General features: G+C 39.9%; 13 non-coding genes across 13 annotated transcripts; all 13 read right to left on the reverse strand.

The window, feature by feature from the left end:
• Window positions 1-232: 232 nt before the first annotated feature.
• Window positions 233-305, reverse strand: TRNAF-GAA (transfer RNA phenylalanine (anticodon GAA)). The gene has a single exon. It is a non-coding gene; the product is annotated as a tRNA-Phe (tRNA).
• Window positions 306-2,545: 2,240 nt separating this feature from the next.
• On the reverse strand, window positions 2,546-2,618 carry TRNAF-GAA (transfer RNA phenylalanine (anticodon GAA)). The gene has a single exon. It is a non-coding gene; the product is annotated as a tRNA-Phe (tRNA).
• Window positions 2,619-3,112: 494 nt separating this feature from the next.
• On the reverse strand, window positions 3,113-3,185 carry TRNAF-GAA (transfer RNA phenylalanine (anticodon GAA)). Its single transcript has one exon. It is a non-coding gene; the product is annotated as a tRNA-Phe (tRNA).
• Window positions 3,186-3,693: 508 nt separating this feature from the next.
• Window positions 3,694-3,766, reverse strand: TRNAF-GAA (transfer RNA phenylalanine (anticodon GAA)). Its single transcript has one exon. It is a non-coding gene; the product is annotated as a tRNA-Phe (tRNA).
• Window positions 3,767-6,006: 2,240 nt separating this feature from the next.
• On the reverse strand, window positions 6,007-6,079 carry TRNAF-GAA (transfer RNA phenylalanine (anticodon GAA)). The gene has a single exon. It is a non-coding gene; the product is annotated as a tRNA-Phe (tRNA).
• Window positions 6,080-6,573: 494 nt separating this feature from the next.
• On the reverse strand, window positions 6,574-6,646 carry TRNAF-GAA (transfer RNA phenylalanine (anticodon GAA)). Its single transcript has one exon. It is a non-coding gene; the product is annotated as a tRNA-Phe (tRNA).
• A 2,223-nt stretch (window positions 6,647-8,869) lies between these two features.
• On the reverse strand, window positions 8,870-8,942 carry TRNAF-GAA (transfer RNA phenylalanine (anticodon GAA)). Its single transcript has one exon. It is a non-coding gene; the product is annotated as a tRNA-Phe (tRNA).
• A 1,673-nt stretch (window positions 8,943-10,615) lies between these two features.
• On the reverse strand, window positions 10,616-10,688 carry TRNAF-GAA (transfer RNA phenylalanine (anticodon GAA)). Its single transcript has one exon. It is a non-coding gene; the product is annotated as a tRNA-Phe (tRNA).
• A 496-nt stretch (window positions 10,689-11,184) lies between these two features.
• TRNAF-GAA (transfer RNA phenylalanine (anticodon GAA)) lies at window positions 11,185-11,257 on the reverse strand. The gene has a single exon. It is a non-coding gene; the product is annotated as a tRNA-Phe (tRNA).
• A 508-nt stretch (window positions 11,258-11,765) lies between these two features.
• TRNAF-GAA (transfer RNA phenylalanine (anticodon GAA)) lies at window positions 11,766-11,838 on the reverse strand. Its single transcript has one exon. It is a non-coding gene; the product is annotated as a tRNA-Phe (tRNA).
• Window positions 11,839-12,332: 494 nt separating this feature from the next.
• On the reverse strand, window positions 12,333-12,405 carry TRNAF-GAA (transfer RNA phenylalanine (anticodon GAA)). Its single transcript has one exon. It is a non-coding gene; the product is annotated as a tRNA-Phe (tRNA).
• Window positions 12,406-14,645: 2,240 nt separating this feature from the next.
• Window positions 14,646-14,718, reverse strand: TRNAF-GAA (transfer RNA phenylalanine (anticodon GAA)). Its single transcript has one exon. It is a non-coding gene; the product is annotated as a tRNA-Phe (tRNA).
• A 494-nt stretch (window positions 14,719-15,212) lies between these two features.
• Window positions 15,213-15,285, reverse strand: TRNAF-GAA (transfer RNA phenylalanine (anticodon GAA)). The gene has a single exon. It is a non-coding gene; the product is annotated as a tRNA-Phe (tRNA).
• Window positions 15,286-15,713: the final 428 nt, after the last annotated feature.

Here is a 15,713-nt window from a genome sequence, read left to right on the forward strand (position 1 = left end):
TGATGCAGGCTACAGTTTACCCTAAAATCGAGATAGAAACGGCAAATAATCGAAGTCAAAGCTGAAGGCAAGAGAGGTGGAAACCATTTTCAAAGGAAGATAGAAAACACGTACTGTCTTGTACTGATGGTATGTCAATTAGGTTGATGAAAGGTTTTATCAATTAAATAAAACGTCACCAGAAGCTGAATCCAAGAAAGAAACACGCCTAACAAGCTGTCTTCTGAGTCTTTGCCGAAACCCGGGATTGAACCAGGGACCTTTAGATCTTCAGTCTAACGCTCTCCCAACTGAGCTATTTCGGCCACTTATTTCACATGTCCCTCCGTATTCTTCTTAATCATTGTAGACAAGACATACACCTCGAAATCATTCACTTTGAGGGTACAGCTATGTCTTAAACTTCCGGTATCCTTCTGCAGCTAACTGGGTGCAATTACTCATTTACTTTTTTGGTGCGCAACCTAGGTACTTCTTTTATTCCAAACTCTGAATAGGCACACAAATGTGTGGGATGAGTAAGCAAGCTATATCATCTGACAGCTTGGTTCATGGGAAAATGTAAGATGATGCAGCCTAAGGTTTACATTAAAATCAAGATAGAAACTGGAAATAATGGAAGTCAAAGCTGAAGGCAAGAGAGGTGGAAGCCATTTTGAAAGGAAGATAGAACGCAAGTGCTGTGCTCTACTGATGGTATGTCGAACAGGTTATTAAAAGGTTTCATCTATGAACTAAAATGTCTACTGAAGCTGACTCCAAGAGAGAACTACACCTAATTAGCTAGGTGCTCAGTCCTTGCCAAAACCCGGGATTGAACCAGAGAGCTTTAGATCTTCAGTTTAACGCTCTCCCAAATGAGCTATTTCGGCCAGTTGTCAGAGAATACCTTCCTGATGATTCTTAATCATTGCAGGCAACAAGTGGGCATCTGATCAATCACTAGGAGGGTACATCTATGTGTTAAAGTATGCTGTATCCTTCTGCAGCTAACTGGGCACAATTAGTCAATTTATTTTTTATTGCGCAAGCTAGGTATTTCTTTTTTTCTAAACGCTAAATAGGCTAGCAATCTAATACACAGAAATGTGTGGCATGAGGAAGCAAGCTATATCATCTGACACTTTGGTCCAAGGTTAGATGGAAAATGATGCAGGCTACAGTTTACCCTAAAATCGAGATAGAAACGGCAAATAATGGAAGTCAAAGCTGAAGGCAAGAGAGGTGGAATCCATTTTCAAAGAAAGATAGAAAACACGTACTGTCTTGTACTGATGGTATGTCAATTAGGTTGATGAAAGGTTTTATTAATTAAATAAAACGTCACCGGAAGCTGACTCCAAAAAAGAAACTTGCCTGACGAACTAGCTGCTCAGTCTTTGACCAAACCAAGGATTTAACCAGGAACCCTTAGATCTAAAGTTTGACGTCCTCGCAACTGAGCTCTTTCAGCCCGTTTTTTCACAGTGCCTTCTTTATTATTGTTAATCATTGGAGACAAGAAATATAAGTCGCAATCATTCACTGTGAGGGTACAGCTATGTGTTACACTTTGCTGTATCCTTCTGTAGTTAACTGGGGGCAATTACTCCTTTACTTTTTTGCTACGCGAGGTAGGTACTTCTTTTTTTCTAAACTCTGAATAGGCTACCACTCTCATAAACAGAAATGTGTGGCATGACCAAGCAAGCTATATTATCTGACAGTTTGGCTCATGGGAAAATGGAAGATGACGCCGGCTACGGTTTACATTAAAATCAAGATAGAAACGGGAAATAATGGAAGTCAAAGCTGAAGGCAAGAGAGGTGGAAGCCATTTTGAAAGGAAGATAGAAAATAAGTTCTCTTTTGTACCGATGGCATGTCGATCAGGTTGATGCAAGTTTTTATCAATGAAATAAAATGTCACTTGAGAGTGACTCCAAGAAAGAAACATGCCTAACAAGCTGAGTGCTTGGTCTTTGGCACAACCCAGGATTGAACCAAGGACCTTTTTTATCTTTAGTCTAACATTATCCTAACTGAGATATTTTAGCCAGGTGTCATGAAAAGCTTTCCGTATCATTTTTAATCATTGTAGACAAGACACAGAAGTCTAAATCATTCACTGTGAGGGTACAGCTATGTCTTAAACTTTGTTGTATCCTTCTCCAGTTAACTGGGTGTAATTAGGGAATTTGTTTTTTATTCTGCAAGCTAGGTATTTCTTTTTTTCTAAACTCTAAATAGGCTAGCAATCTAATGCACAGAAATGTGTGGCATGAGTAAGCAAGCTATTTCATCCGACACTTTGGTTCAAGGGAAGATGGAGACTGATGCAGACTGCGGGTTACCTAAAAATCAAGATAGAAACAGTAAATAATGGAAGTCAAAGCTGAAGGCAAGAGAGGTGGAATCCATTTTGAAAGGAAGATAGAAAACAAGTACTGTCTTGTACTGATGGTATGTCAATTAGGTTGATGAAAGGTTTTATCAATTAAATAAAACGTCACCAGAAGCTGAATCCAAGAAAGAAACACGCCTAAAAAGCTGTCTTCTGAGTCTTTGCCGAAACCCGGGATTGAACCAGGGACCTTTAGATCTTCAGTCTAACGCTCTCCCAACTGAGCTATTTCGGCCAGTTATTTCACAGGTCCCTCCGTTTTCTTCTTAATCATAGTAGACAAGACATACACCTCCAAATCATTCACTTTGAGGGTACAGCTATGTCTTAAACTTCCGGTATCCTTCTGCAGCTAACTGGGTGCATTTACTCATTTACTTTTTTGGTGCGCAACCTAGGTACTTCTTTTATTCCAAACTCTGTATAGGCACTCAAATGTGTGGGATGAGTAAGCAAGCTATATCATCTGACAGCTTGGTTCATGGGAAAATAGAAGATGATGCAGCCTAAGCTTTACATTAAAATCAAGATAGAAACTGGAAATAATGGAAGTCAAAGCTGAAGGCAAGAGAGGTGGAAGCCATTTTGAAAGGAAGATAGAACGCAAGTGCTGTGCTCTACTGATGGTATGTCGATCAGGTTATTGAAAGGTTTCATCTATGAACTAAAATGTCTACTGAAGCTGACTCCAAGAGAGAACTACACCTAATTAGCTAGGTGCTCAGTCCTTGCCGAAACCCGGGATTGAACCAGGGACCTTTAGATCTTCAGTCTAACGCTCTCCCAACTGAGCTATTTCGGCCAGTTGTCAGAGAATACCTTCCTGATGATTCTTAATCATTGTAGGCAACAAGTGGGCATCTGATCAATCACTAGGAGGGTACATCTATGTGTTAAAGTATGCTGTATCCTTCTGCAGCTAACTGGGCACAATTAGTCAATTTATTTTTTATTGCGCAAGCTAGGTATTTCTTTTTTTCTAAACGCTAAATAGGCTAGCAATCTAATACACAGAAATGTGTGGCATGAGGAAGCAAGCTATATCATCTGACACTTTGGTCCAAGGTTAGATGGAAAATGATGCAGGCTACAGTTTACCCTAAAATCGAGATAGAAACGGCAAATAATCGAAGTCAAAGCTGAAGGCAAGAGAGGTGGAAACCATTTTCAAAGGAAGATAGAAAACACGTACTGTCTTGTACTGATGGTATGTCAATTAGGTTGATGAAAGGTTTTATCAATTAAATAAAACGTCACCAGAAGCTGAATCCAAGAAAGAAACACGCCTAACAAGCTGTCTTCTGAGTCTTTGCCGAAACCCGGGATTGAACCAGGGACCTTTAGATCTTCAGTCTAACGCTCTCCCAACTGAGCTATTTCGGCCACTTATTTCACATGTCCCTCCGTATTCTTCTTAATCATTGTAGACAAGACATACACCTCGAAATCATTCACTTTGAGGGTACAGCTATGTCTTAAACTTCCGGTATCCTTCTGCAGCTAACTGGGTGCAATTACTCATTTACTTTTTTGGTGCGCAACCTAGGTACTTCTTTTATTCCAAACTCTGAATAGGCACACAAATGTGTGGGATGAGTAAGCAAGCTATATCATCTGACAGCTTGGTTCATGGGAAAATGTAAGATGATGCAGCCTAAGGTTTACATTAAAATCAAGATAGAAACTGGAAATAATGGAAGTCAAAGCTGAAGGCAAGAGAGGTGGAAGCCATTTTGAAAGGAAGATAGAACGCAAGTGCTGTGCTCTACTGATGGTATGTCGAACAGGTTATTAAAAGGTTTCATCTATGAACTAAAATGTCTACTGAAGCTGACTCCAAGAGAGAACTACACCTAATTAGCTAGGTGCTCAGTCCTTGCCAAAACCCGGGATTGAACCAGAGAGCTTTAGATCTTCAGTTTAACGCTCTCCCAAATGAGCTATTTCGGCCAGTTGTCAGAGAATACCTTCCTGATGATTCTTAATCATTGCAGGCAACAAGTGGGCATCTGATCAATCACTAGGAGGGTACATCTATGTGTTAAAGTATGCTGTATCCTTCTGCAGCTAACTGGGCACAATTAGTCAATTTATTTTTTATTGCGCAAGCTAGGTATTTCTTTTTTTCTAAACGCTAAATAGGCTAGCAATCTAATACACAGAAATGTGTGGCATGAGGAAGCAAGCTATATCATCTGACACTTTGGTCCAAGGTTAGATGGAAAATGATGCAGGCTACAGTTTACCCTAAAATCGAGATAGAAACGGCAAATAATGGAAGTCAAAGCTGAAGGCAAGAGAGGTGGAATCCATTCTCAAAGAAAGATAGAAAACACGTACTGTCTTGTACTGATGGTATGTCAATTAGGTTGATGAAAGGTTTTATTAATTAAATAAAACGTCACCGGAAGCTGACTCCAAAAAAGAAACTTGCCTGACGAACTAGCTGCTCAGTCTTTGACCAAACCAAGGATTTAACCAGGGACCCTTAGATCTAAAGTTTGACGTCCTCGCAACTGAGCTCTTTCAGCCCGTTTTTTCACAGTGCCTTCCTTATTATTGTTAATCATTGTAGACAAGAAATATAAGTCGCAATCATTCACTGTGAGGGTACAGCTATGTGTTACACTTTGCTGTATCCTTCTGTAGCTAACTGGGGGCAATTACTCCTTTACTTTTTTGCTACGCGAGGTAGGTACTTCTTTTTTTCTAAACTCTGAATAGGCTACCACTCTCATAAACAGAAATGTGTGGCATGACCAAGCAAGCTATATCATCTGACAGTTTGGCTCATGGGAAAATGGAAGATGACGCCGGCTAGGGTTTACATTAAAATCAAGATAGAAACGGGAAATAATGGAAGTCAAAGCTGAAGGCAAGAGAGGTGGAAGCCATTTTGAAAGGAAGATAGAAAATAAGTTCTCTTTTGTACCGATGGCATGTCGATCAGGTTGATGCAAGTTTTTATCAATGAAATAAAATGTCACTTGAGAGTGACTCCAAGAAAGAAACATGCCTAACAAGCTGAGTGCTTGGTCTTTGGCACAACCCAGGATTGAACCAAGGACCTTTTTTATCTTTAGTCTAACATTATCCTAACTGAGATATTTTAGCCAGGTGTCATGAAAAGCTTTCCGTATCATTTTTAATCATTGTAGACAAGACACAGAAGTCTAAATCATTCACTGTGAGGGTACAGCTATGTCTTAAACTTTGTTGTATCCTTCTCCAGTTAATAGGGTGTAATTAGGGAATTTGTTTTTTATTCTGCAAGCTAGGTATTTCTTTTTTTCTAAACTCTAAATAGGCTAGCAATCTAATGCACAGAAATGTGTGGCATGAGTAAGCAAGCTATTTCATCCGACACTTTGGTTCAAGGGAAGATGGAGACTGATGCAGACTGCGGGTTACCTAAAAATCAAGATAGAAACAGTAAATAATGGAAGTCAAAGCTGAAGGCAAGAGAGGTGGAATCCATTTTGAAAGGAAGATAGAAAACAAGTACTGTCTTGTACTGATGGTATGTCAATTAGGTTGATGAAAGGTTTTATCAATTAAATAAAACGTCACCAGAAGCTGAATCCAAGAAAGAAACACGCCTAAAAGGCTGTCTTCTGAGTCTTTGCCGAAACCCGGGATTGAACCAGGGACCTTTAGATCTTCAGTCTAACGCTCTCCCAACTGAGCTATTTCGGCCAGTTATTTCACAGCTCCCTCCGTTTTCTTCTTAATCATTGTAGACAAGACATACACCTCCAAATCATTCACTTTGATGGTACAGCTATGTCTTAAACTTCCGGTATCCTTCTGCAGCTAACTGGGTGCATTTACTCATTTACTTTTTTGGTGCGCAACCTAGGTACTTCTTTTATTCCAAACTCTGAATAGGCACACAAATGTGTGGGATGAGTAAGCAAGCTATATCATCTGACAGCTTGGTTCATGGGAAAATAGAAGATGATGCAGCCTAAGCTTTACATTAAAATCAAGATACAAACTGGAAATAATGGAAGTCAAAGCTGAAGGCAAGAGAGGTGGAAGCCATTTTGAAAGGAAGATAGAACGCAAGTGCTGTGCTCTACTGATGGTATGTCGATCAGGTTATTGAAAGGTTTCATCTATGAACTAAAATGTCTACTGAAGCTGACTCCAAGAGAGAACTACACCTAATTAGCTAGGTGCTCAGTCCTTGCCGAAACCCGGGATTGAACCAGGGACCTTTAGATCTTCAGTCTAACGCTCTCCCAACTGAGCTATTTCGGCCAGTTGTCAGAGAATACCTTCCTGATGATTCTTAATCATTGTAGGCAACAAGTGGGCATCTGATCAATCACTAGGAGGGTACATCTATGTGTTAAAGTATGCTGTATCCTTCTGCAGCTAACTGGGCACAATTAGTCAATTTATTTTTTATTGCGCAAGCTAGGTATTTCTTTTTTTCTAAACGCTAAATAGGCTAGCAATCTAATACACAGAAATGTGTGGCATGAGGAAGCAAGCTATATCATCTGACACTTTGGTCCAAGGTTAGATGGAAAATGATGCAGGCTACAGTTTACCCTAAAATCGAGATAGAAACGGCAAATAATCGAAGTCAAAGCTGAAGGCAAGAGAGGTGGAAACCATTTTCAAAGGAAGATAGAAAACACGTACTGTCTTGTACTGATGGTATGTCAATTAGGTTGATGAAAGGTTTTATCAATTAAATAAAACGTCACCAGAAGCTGAATCCAAGAAAGAAACACGCCTAACAAGCTGCCTTCTGAGTCTTTGTCGAAACCCGGGATTGAACCAGGGACCTTTAGATCTTCAGTCTAACACTCTCCCAACTGAGCTATTTCGGCCAGTTATTTCACAGGTCCCTCCGTTTTCTTCTTAATCATTGTAGACAAGACATACACCTCGAAATCATTCACTTTGAGGGTACAGCTATGTCTTAAACTTCCGGTATCCTTCTGCAGCTAACTGGGTGCATTTACTCATTTACTTTTTTGGTGCGCAACCTAGGTACTTCTTTTATTCCAAACTCTGAATAGGCACACAAATGTGTGGGCTGAGTAAGCAAGCTATATCATCTGACAGCTTGGTTCATGGGAAAATAGAAGATGATGCAGCCTAAGCTTTACATTAAAATCAAGATAGAAACTGGAAATAATGGAAGTCAAAGCTGAAGGCAAGAGAGGTGGAAGCCATTTTGAAAGGAAGATAGAACGCAAGTGCTGTGCTCTACTGATGGTATGTCGATCAGGTTATTGAAAGGTTTCATCTATGAACTAAAATGTCTACTGAAGCTGACTCCAAGAGAGAACTACACCTAATTAGCTAGGTGCTCAGTCCTTGCCGAAACCCGCGATTGAACCAGGGACCTTTAGATCTTCAGTCTAACGCTCTCCCAACTGAGCTATTTCGGCCAGTTGTCAGAGAATACCTTCCTGATGATTCTTAATCATTGTAGGCAACAAGTGGGCATCTGATCAATCACTAGGAGGGTACATCTATGTGTTAAAGTATGCTGTATCCTTCTGCAGCTAACTGGGCACAATTAGTCAATTTATTTTTTATTGCGCAAGCTAGGTATTTCTTTTTTTCTAAACGCTAAATAGGCTAGCAATCTAATACACAGAAATGTGTGGCATGAGGAAGCAAGCTATATCATCTGACACTTTGGTCCAAGGTTAGATGGAAAATGATGCAGGCTACAGTTTACCCTAAAATCGAGATAGAAACGGCAAATAATCGAAGTCAAAGCTGAAGGCAAGAGAGGTGGAAACCATTTTCAAAGGAAGATAGAAAACACGTACTGTCTTGTACTGATGGTATGTCAATTAGGTTGATGAAAGGTTTTATCAATTAAATAAAACGTCACCAGAAGCTGAATCCAAGAAAGAAACACGCCTAACAAGCTGCCTTCTGAGTCTTTGTCGAAACCCGGGATTGAACCAGGGACCTTTAGATCTTCAGTCTAACACTCTCCCAACTGAGCTATTTCGGCCAGTTATTTCACAGGTCCCTCCGTTTTCTTCTTAATCATTGTAGACAAGACATACACCTCGAAATCATTCACTTTGAGGGTACAGCTATGTCTTAAACTTCCGGTATCCTTCTGCAGCTAACTGGGTGCATTTACTCATTTACTTTTTTGGTGCGCAACCTAGGTACTTCTTTTATTCCAAACTCTGAATAGGCACACAAATGTGTGGGATGAGTAAGCAAGCTATATCATCTGACAGCTTGGTTCATGGGAAAATGGAAGATGATGCAGCCTAAGCTTCACATTAAAATCAAGATAGAAACTGGAAATAATGGAAGTCAAAGCTGAAGGCAAGAGAGGTGGAAGCCATTTTGAAAGGAAGATAGAACGCAAGTGCTGTGCTCTACTGATGGTATGTCGATCAGGTTATTGAAAGGTTTCATCTATGAACTAAAATGTCTACTGAAGCTGACTCCAAGAGAGAACTACACCTAATTAGCTAGGTGCTCATTCCTTGCCAAAACCCGGGATTGAACCAGGGACCTTTAGATCTTCAGTCTAACGCTCTCCCAACTGAGCTATTTCGGCCAGTTGTCAAAGAATACCTTCCTGATGATTCTTAATCATTGTAGGCAACAAGTGGGCATCTGATCAATCACTAGGAGGGTACATCTATGTGTTAAAGTATGCTGTATCCTTCTGCAGCTAACTGGGCACAATTAGTCAATTTATTTTTTATTGCCCAAGCTATGTATTTCTTTTTTTCTAAACGCTAAATAGGCTAGCAATCTAATACACAGAAATGTGTGGCATGAGGAAGCAAGCTATATCATCTGACACTTTGGTCCAAGGTTAGATGGAAAATGATGCAGGCTACAGTTTACCCTAAAATCGAGATAGAAACGGGAAATAATGGAAGTCAAAGCTGAAGGCAAGAGAGGTGGAATCCATTTTCAAAGGAAGATAGAAAACACGTACTGTCTTGTACTGATGGTATGTCAATTAGGTTGATGAAAGGTTTTATTAATTAAATAAAACGTCACCGGAAGCTGACTCCAAAAAAGAAACTTGCCTGACGAACTAGCTGCTCAGTCTTTGACCAAACCAAGAATTTAACCAGGGACCCTTAGATCTAAAGTTTGACGTCCTCGCAACTGAGCTCTTTCAGCCCGTTTTTTCACAGTGCCTTCCTTATTATTATTAATCATTGTAGACAAGAAATATAAGTCGCAATCATTCACTGTGAGGGTACAGCTATGTGTTACACTTTGCTGTATCCTTCTGTAGCTAACTGGGGGCAATTACTCCTTTACTTTTTTGCTACGCGAGCTAGGTACTTCTTTTTTTCTAAACTCTGAATAGGCTACCACTCTCATAAACAGAAATGTGTGGCATGACTAAGCAAGCTATATCATCTGACAGTTTGGCTCATGGGAAAATGGAAGATGACGCCGCCTACGGTTTACATCAAAATCAAGATAGAAACGGGAAATAATGGAAGTCAAAGCTGAAGGCAAGAGAGGTGGAAGCCATTTTGAAAGGAAGATAGAAAATAAGTGCTCTTTTGTACCGATGGCATGTCGATCAGGTTGATGCAAGTTTTTATCAATGAAATAAAATGTCCCTTGAGAGTGACTCCAAGAAAGAAACATGCCTAACAAGCTGAGTGCTTGGTCTTTGGCACAACCCAGGATTGAACCAAGGACCTTTTTTTATCTTTAGTCTAACATTCTCCCAACTGAGATATTTAAACCAGGTGTCATGAAAAGCTTTCCGTATCATTTTTAATCATTGTAGACAAGACACAGAAGTCTAAATCATTCACTGTGAGGGTACAGCTATGTCTTAAACTTTGTTGTATCCTTCTCCAGTTAACTGGGTGTAATTAGGGAATTTGTTTTTTATTCTGCAAGCTAGGTATTTCTTTTTTTCTAAACTCTAAATAGGCTAGCAATCTAATGCACAGAAATGTGTGGCATGAGTAAGCAAGCTATTTCATCCGACACTTTGGTTCAAGGGAAGATGGAGACTGATGCAGACTGCGGGTTACCTAAAAATCAAGATAGAAACAGTAAATAATGGAAGTCAAAGCTGAAGGCAAGAGAGGTGGAATCCATTTTGAAAGGAAGATAGAAAACAAGTACTGTCTTGTACTGATGGTATGTCAATTAGGTTGATGAAAGGTTTTATCAATTAAATAAAACGTCACCAGAAGCTGAATCCAAGAAAGAAACACGCCTAACAAGCTGTCTTCTGAGTTTTGCCGAAACCCGGGATTGAACCAGGGACCTTTAGATCTTCAGTCTAACGCTCTCCCAACTGAGCTATTTCGGCCAGTTATTTCACAGGTCCCTCTGTATTCTTCTTAATCATTGTAGACAAGACATACACCTCGAAATCATTCACTTTGAGGGTACAGCTATGTCTTAAACTTCCGGTATCCTTCTGCAGCTAACTGGGTGAAATTACTCATTTACTTTTTTGGTGCGCAACCTAGGTACTTTTTTTTTATTCCAAACTCTGAATAGGCACACAAATGTGTGGGATGAGTAAGCAAGCTATATCATCTGACAGCTTGGTTCATGGGAAAATGGAAGATGATGCAGCCTAAGCTTTACATTAAAATCAAGATAGAAACTGGAAATAATGGAAGTCAAAGCTGAAGGCAAGAGAGGTGGAAGCCATTTTGAAAGGAAGATAGAACGCAAGTGCTGTGCTCTACTGATGGTATGTCGATCAGGTTATTAAAAGGTTTCATCTATGAACTAAAATGTCTTCTGAAGCTGACTCCAGGAGAGAACTACACCTAATTAGCTAGGTGCTCAGTCCTTGCCGAAACCCGGGATTGAACCAGGGACCTTTAGATCTTCAGTCTAACGCTCTCCCAACTGAGCTATTTCGGCCAGTTGTCAGAGAATACCTTCCTGATGATTCTTAATCATTGTAGGCAACAAGTGGGCATCTGATCAATCACTAGGAGGGTACATCTATGTGTTAAAGTATGCTGTATCCTTCTGCAGCTAACTGGGCACAATTAGTCAATTTATTTTTTATTGCGCAAGCTAGGTATTTCTTTTTTTCTAAACGCTAAATAGGCTAGCAATCTAATACACAGAAATGTGTGGCATGAGGAAGCAAGCTATATCATCTGACACTTTGGTCCAAAGTTAGATGGAAAATGATGCAGGCTACAGTTTACCCTAAAATCGAGATAGAAACGGCAAATAATGGAAGTCAAAGCTGAAGGCAAGAGAGGTGGAATCCATTTTGAAAGGAAGTTAGAAAACAAGTACTGTCTTGTACTGATGGTATGTCAATTAGGTTGATGAAAGGTTTTATTAATTAAATAAAACGTCACCGGAAGCTGAATCCAAGAAAGAAACACGCCTAACAAGCTGTCTTCTGAGTCTTTGCCGAAACCCGGGATTGAACCAGGGACCTTTAGATCTTCAGTCTAACGCTCTCCCAACTGAGCTATTTCGGCCACTTATTGCGCAGGTCCCTCCGTATTTTTCTTAATCATTGTAGACAAGACATACACCCCGAAATCATTCACTTTGAGGGTACAGCTATGTCTTAAACTTCCGGTATCCTTCTGCAGCTAACTGGGTGCAATTACTCATTTACTTTTTTGGTGCGCAACCTAGGTACTTCTTTTATTCCAAACTCTGAATAGGCACACAAATGTGTGGGATGAGTAAGCAAGCTATATCATCTGACAGCTTGGTTCATGGGAAAATGGAAGATGATGCAGCCTAAGCTTTAAATTAAAATCAAGATAGAAACTGGAAATAATGGAAGTCAAAGCTGAAGGCAACAGAGGTGGAAGCCATTTTGAAAGGAAGATAGAACGCAAGTGCTGTGCTCTACTGATGGTATGTTGATCAGGTTATTAAAAGGTTTCATCTATGAACTAAAATGTCTACTGAAGCTGACTCCAAGAGAGAACTACACCTAATTAGCTAGGTGCTCAGTCCTTGCCAAAACCCGGGATTGAACCAGGGACCTTTAGATCTTCAATCTAACGCTCTCCCAACTGAGCTATTTCGGCCACTTATTTCACAGGTCCCTCCGTATTCTTCTTAATCATTGTAGACAAGACATACACCTCGAAATCATTCACTTTGAGGGTACAGCTATGTCTTAAACTTCCGGTATCCTTCTGCAGCTAACTGGGTGCAATTACTCATTTACTTTTTTGGTGCGCAACCTAGGTACTTCTTTTATTCCAAACTCTGAATAGGCACACAAATGTGTGGGATGAGTAAGCAAGCTATATCATCTGACAGCTTGGTTCATGGGAAAATGTAAGATGATGCAGCCTAAGGTTTACATTAAAATCAAGATAGAAACTGGAAATAATGGAAGTCAAAGCTGAAGGCAAGAGAGGTGGAAGCCATTTTGAAAGGAAGATAGAACGCAAGTGCTGTGCTCTACTGATGGTATGTCGAACAGGTTATTAAAAGGTTTCATCTATGAACTAAAATGTCTACTGAAGCTGACTCCAAGAGAGAACTACACCTAATTAGCTAGGTGCTCAGTCCTTGCCAAAACCCGGGATTGAACCAGAGAGCTTTAGATCTTCAGTTTAACGCTCTCCCAAATGAGCTATTTCGGCCAGTTGTCAGAGAATACCTTCCTGATGATTCTTAATCATTGCAGGCAACAAGTGGGCATCTGATCAATCACTAGGAGGGTACATCTATGTGTTAAAGTATGCTGTATCCTTCTGCAGCTAACTGGGCACAATTAGTCAATTTATTTTTTATTGCGCAAGCTAGGTATTTCTTTTTTTCTAAACGCTAAATAGGCTAGCAATCTAATACACAGAAATGTGTGGCATGAGGAAGCAAGCTATATCATCTGACACTTTGGTCCAAGGTTAGATGGAAAATGATGCAGGCTACAGTTTACCCTAAAATCGAGATAGAAACGGCAAATAATGGAAGTCAAAGCTGAAGGCAAGAGAGGTGGAATCCATTTTCAAAGAAAGATAGAAAACACGTACTGTCTTGTACTGATGGTATGTCAATTAGGTTGATGAAAGGTTTTATTAATTAAATAAAACGTCACCGGAAGCTGACTCCAAAAAAGAAACTTGCCTGACGAACTAGCTGCTCAGTCTTTGACCAAACCAAGGATTTAACCAGGAACCCTTAGATCTAAAGTTTGACGTCCTCGCAACTGAGCTCTTTCAGCCCGTTTTTTCACAGTGCCTTCTTTATTATTGTTAATCATTGTAGACAAGAAATATAAGTCGCAATCATTCACTGTGAGGGTACAGCTATGTGTTACACTTTGCTGTATCCTTCTGTAGCTAACTGGGGGCAATTACTCCTTTACTTTTTTGCTACGCGAGGTAGGTACTTCTTTTTTTCTAAACTCTGAATAGGCTACCACTCTCATAAACAGAAATGTGTGGCATGACCAAGCAAGCTATATCATCTGACAGTTTGGCTCATGGGAAAATGGAAGATGACGCCGGCTACGGTTTACATTAAAATCAAGATAGAAACGGGAAATAATGGAAGTAAAAGCTGAAGGCAAGAGAGGTGGAAGCCATTTTGAAAGGAAGATAGAAAATAAGTTCTCTTTTGTACCGATGGCATGTCGATCAGGTTGATGCAAGTTTTTATCAATGAAATAAAATGTCACTTGAGAGTGACTCCAAGAAAGAAACATGCCTAACAAGCTGAGTGCTTGGTCTTTGGCACAACCCAGGATTGGACCAAGGACCTTTTTTATCTTTAGTCTAACATTCTCCCAACTGAGATATTTTAGCCAGGTGTCATGAAAAGCTTTCCGTATCATTTTTAATCATTGTAGACAAGACACAGAAGTCTAAATCATTCACTGTGAGGGTACAGCTATGTCTTAAACTTTGCTGTATCCTTCTCCAGTTAACTGGGTGTAATTAGGGAATTCGTTTTTTATTGTGCAAGCTAGGTATTTCTTTTTTTCTAAACTCTAAATAGGCTAGCAATCTAATGCACAGAAATGTGTGGCATGAGTAAGCAAGCTATTTCATCCGACACTTTGGTTCAAGGGAAGATGGAGACTGATGCAGACTGCGGGTTACCTAAAAATCAAGATAGAAACAGTAAATAATGGAAGTCAAAGCTGAAGGCAAGAGAGGTGGAATCCATTTTGAAAGGAAGATAGAAAACAAGTACTGTCTTGTACTGATGGTATGTCAATTAGGTTGATGAAAGGTTTTATCAATTAAATAAAACGTCACCAGAAGCTGAATCCAAGAAAGAAACACGCCTAAAAAGCTGTCTTCTGAGTCTTTGCCGAAACCCGGGATTGAACCAGGGACCTTTAGATCTTCAGTCTAACGCTCTCCCAACTGAGCTATTTCGGCCAGTTATTTCACAGCTCCCTCCGTTTTCTTCTTAATCTTTGTAGACAAGACATACACCTCCAAATCATTCACTTTGATGGTACAGCTATGTCTTAAACTTCCGGTATCCTTCTGCAGCTAACTGGGTGCATTTACTCATTTACTTTTTTGGTGCGCAACCTAGGTACTTCTTTTATTCCAAACTCTGTATAGGCACACAAATGTGTGGGATGAGTAAGCAAGCTATATCATCTGACAGCTTGGTTCATGGGAAAATAGAAGATGATGCAGCCTAAGCTTTACATTAAAATCAAGATAGAAACTGGAAATAATGGAAGTCAAAGCTGAAGGCAAGAGAGGTGGAAGCCATTTTGAAAGGAAGATAGAACGCAAGTGCTGTGCTCTACTGATGGTATGTCGATCAGGTTATTGAAAGGTTTCATCTATGAACTAAAATGTCTACTGAAGCTGACTCCAAGAGAGAACTACACCTAATTAGCTAGGTGCTCAGTCCTTGCCGAAACCCGGGATTGAACCAGGGACCTTTAGATCTTCAGTCTAACGCTCTCCCAACTGAGCTATTTCGGCCAGTTGTCAGAGAATACCTTCCTGATGATTCTTAATCATTGTAGGCAACAAGTGGGCATCTGATCAATCACTAGGAGGGTACATCTATGTGTTAAAGTATGCTGTATCCTTCTGCAGCTAACTGGGCACAATTAGTCAATTTATTTTTTATTGCGCAAGCTAGGTATTTCTTTTTTTCTAAACGCTAAATAGGCTAGCAATCTAATACACAGAAATGTGTGGCATGAGGAAGCAAGCTATATCATCTGACACTTTGGTCCAAGGTTAGATGGAAAATGATGCAGGCTACAGTTTACCCTAAAATCGAGATAGAAACGGCAAATAATCGAAGTCAAAGCTGAAGGCAAGAGAGGTGGAAACCATTTTCAAAGGAAGATAGAAAACACGTACTGTCTTGTACTGATGGTATGTCAATTAGGTTGATGAAA

This window comes from Pleurodeles waltl, chromosome 8 (assembly GCF_031143425.1).
Source record: "Pleurodeles waltl isolate 20211129_DDA chromosome 8, aPleWal1.hap1.20221129, whole genome shotgun sequence".
Taxonomy (NCBI): Eukaryota; Metazoa; Chordata; class Amphibia; order Caudata; family Salamandridae; genus Pleurodeles; species Pleurodeles waltl.